Raw genomic sequence first — 3,856 nt, forward strand, 5'->3', positions numbered from 1 at the left:
GCATCAGATTCCCCTAGAAATAGATTGTGTGTGTGTGTGTGTGTGTGTGTGTGTGTGTGTGTGTACATTTGCTTTTTCTTTTTTGAGAAAGGGTCTCTCTATGTAACCCTGGTTGTCCTGGAACTATCTATGTAGACCAGGCTGGTCTTGAACTCACAGAGATCCTTATGCTTCTGCCTCCAAAATACTGGGATTAAAGGCATGTGCCACCACCATGCCCAAGTTCTTATAGATATTTTATATTTTATTTATTTTTTTTGTTTTTGTTTTTGTTTTTTGTTTTTTGTTTGTTTTTCGAGACAGGGTTTCTCTGTATAGCCCTGGCTATCCTGGAACTCACTCTGTAGACCAGACTGGCCTTGAACTCAGAAATCTGCCTGCCTCTGCCTCCCAAGTGCTGGGATTAAAGGCGTGTGCCACCATTGCCTGGCTTATTTTATTTATTATTATATGTTGTTATTTTATTTTGTTTTATTTTATTTTATGTGTGTGGTTATTTTGCCTATCTGTTTGTCTGTGTACCACATATGTGCCCAGTACCTTGGAAGCCAGAAGAGGGATATTGAATCCCCTGGAACTGGAGTTCCAGGCAGCTGTGATCTGCCATGTGGGTGCTTGGAATTTAACCTGGGTCCTCTAGAATAACAGCCAGTGCTCTCAACTGCAGAACCATTTCTCCAGCTCCCTCTACTCCATTTTATTTTTTAAGTAGTCAAGATATTATTATGGCATGAGCTATGTTCCTTGAAAAATTAATATGTCAAAGCCCTTCATAGTCCTCAGAGAGAACCAACCCACAACACCTTGATCTTGGGTCTTTGGCTTTCAACACCCTGAGTGGAATTTCTGCTGTTTAAGCCATGCAGCTTGTGGGGATTTATTACAGCAACCCTAGCAAAGCTAATCCACCCACAACATTGCTTTGGTGACTCACTATTGGGTTGTAACCTCAAGTTCTCGCACCAGACAGGTTTTCCCCCTCCCAGTGCTGTCTCTCATGTCTGCAATCTTTACAGACATTGGGTGGGATTGCAGGGCCTAGAGGCAGGTGACACAATGAAGTGTCAGGCAGGTGGATGTCATCAATGAAAGCTGGCCTGACCCTACAGTTACACAATCTGAAGTGAGTGTGCCCGTCACCTCACGTACCCCAGTCTCCACTGAAGTACGTGTAACTACCATTCTATCTGAATGCACCATCCCCCACATCATGGGGACCCTGAATCGTCCCACTCGCTAGACCGACAGCCATGGATCTCTAAAGTAGAATCAGATACACGTCTAAACCCTGGGTTCTCCTGTGATGTTTGTGTCCCTGCTGGCATGAGCAGATGTAAAGGAACATGAAGTGTTGCTTTTCTTGCTTGTTTAGCAGATACCATTCTAGTTAATCCTATAAGGAGCCAAAGCCGGGGCTGCAGCCTCTCTTCTCTCTCTTCCTGCCCATTCTTGGACTCACACTTCCTGAGATACCCAGAGGGCAGGGCCTGGCTTCCACTACTCTCTGTGGACATTCATCTGTGCAGTGGCCACCAGGAAGCACATAGGCGTGTGCCGTGAACTCACCCATGCGTATACCTCAGTGTAAGCATTACTTGCTGGACCAGTCTCTGGACAGACTCCTGTCTGCCATCTCCACCCTGCTCTCTTGCTCTTCCAGTCACTGCCTTACAGACCCAAGACATTTATGAAGGGACACGCCTCTTCTGGGCTCTGCCTTTGAGGTGACAGCATTACCCTCCCACAACCCAGGAACCTCTGGGTAAGATGAAGAGCTTTCTGGTTTTTTTTCCCCACGTAATATTTCTTCTGAGCCATAAAAACAGTGTCTGGGACTGGAGGGATACCTCAGTGTTTAAGCGTTCTAGCTAGGACTGGAGAGATGACTCAGCAGTTAAGAGCATTGACTTATCCAAGTCATGAGTTCAAATCCCAGCAACCACATGGTGGCTCACGACCATCTATAATGAGATCTACCGCCCTCTTCTGGTGTGTCTGAAGTCAGCTACAGTGTACTTATGTATAATAATAAATAAATGTTTAAAAAAAAAACTTAAAAAAAAAAAAGAGTTCTAGTTGTTCTTCCAGAGGACCTGGATCTGATTACCAAGATCACATGGTAGTTAGAAGACAATCATCTGTGATTCTGATCCCAGGGGATTTGATGTTCTCTTCTAGCCTCTGAGAGCACCAGGCATACCCATGGTGCACATTCATGCAGACAATATATCTATGTACATTAACAACAATCCATCAAATATTATCTGTAAGGTTAGGGTTCTGGCTCAATTGGTAGCATCCTTGCCTGACATGCAAAAAAGCCCTGGGCTCCGTTCTTAGCATCACAAACCCCATTACTGTTTGTTGCATATTTCTAAGCCTGGTACTTGGGAAGTAAAGGCAGGAGGGTGAAGCTCAAGTTTGTCCTTGTTTACAGGGCAATTTCAAGGCCATCCTGCATTACATGATCCTTTGTCTCAACAACAGCATCGACAACCAAAGCCCAACCAAGAAGTCGAGCAACAACAACAACAGAAGTGCCTGTGTTTGCTGAGCGCTAGGTGACAGCGCCCCTCTAAGCCTTTATGTATCAGTATATTCTATTCTCACAACCCCATAGTCTAAGCCAGTCTGTGTGCTCAGTTTTACAGATAATGAACCAGCCAATTCTGCAGTTAGCATCTTTGGCAGGACTTGAACACAAATAGGCCTTGCTCAGAGTCCATGACTATATTATATGTATGTGTGCAGTTTGCTCTGGCAACCGGGTTGATCGAAGCATGTACTGTGTACAGTGCCCACGAATGTGCAGGGGAGGAATCAGTTCAAGCACCAGAGGGCGCCATAAGCCTGGCTTTTGCTCTTCAACCCAGTCCTGAAAGGCAAGTGGAAAGCCAAATTCCAATTTGACACAGCCACCCTCAGACTATCCCTCCAAATACTCGACTTTCAGGTTTGGTCTTTTGTTATCCTCCCCAGCAAAAACTACAGGACAATCCTCTGGTTATAATGGTGATTCAGAGGCTGAGCAAGGGGTGTTTGTGTGTGTGTGTGTGTGTGTGTGTGTGTGTGTCTAAGTGGTTCTGAGGGCTGTCATGTGTGAGAGCCTGCTGCTACATGTGTGAAATACAGACGTGCGCGCGCGTGCGTGCGTGCGTGTGTGGTGTGTGTGTGTGCGCGCGCGCGCACGCGCATGTTCTTGTGGCTAGGGAAATTGCACATATTTGTTTTGGGGTGTGTCTCAGTGTTTACCTCAGAAACAGATAGGAACCTTGCCAAGGTTGCACAGCATATTCGCATTCAAACTTGGCACCCTATGAATGTTCTGGCTATCACTAGGGTCTGGGACGTGGTATCCCCGAATGGATTCCTCTTCCTCCCGGAGTCTTCCGGAATTCTGAGCTAAGGGTTCCCCTCCCCCACTTCCTCCCTACAGTATCACGGGACTTCTAAGGCGTTCCCGCCCTGGAAAGAGGTGAACCTAGTTGTGCGAGGCCTCGGGCTCCCAGCTGCTTTTCAGGGTCCTCCACTGGAGGACGCACACAACCCAGATGCCCCATAGCACAGTTCCCCGAGGCCCCAACTTCTGGCCTGGAGAAAGTTTGTGTGGTAGTTAGGCAGTTTGGGGTGGCATGCCTTTGTCAGATATTAGGTGAGAGGTGGGGAATGGATTAGTGCTAAGGGGATTAGAGTGAGGGTCAGCCTCCCTCCAGTGTGGTTCAATGGAGCTCCAGCCTTGCTCTCCGCACTACGTGCTTCCCCACCGGGTACATACATGTTCACCCCACTTTCTTCCTCTTCCTCCTCCAGCCCACTTTCTCTTCTCTGTGTCGTCAGAGCGCCAGGGAGGGACCTG

Source organism: Mastomys coucha, unplaced genomic scaffold (assembly GCF_008632895.1).
Source record: "Mastomys coucha isolate ucsf_1 unplaced genomic scaffold, UCSF_Mcou_1 pScaffold4, whole genome shotgun sequence".
Classification (NCBI taxonomy): domain Eukaryota; kingdom Metazoa; phylum Chordata; class Mammalia; order Rodentia; family Muridae; genus Mastomys; species Mastomys coucha.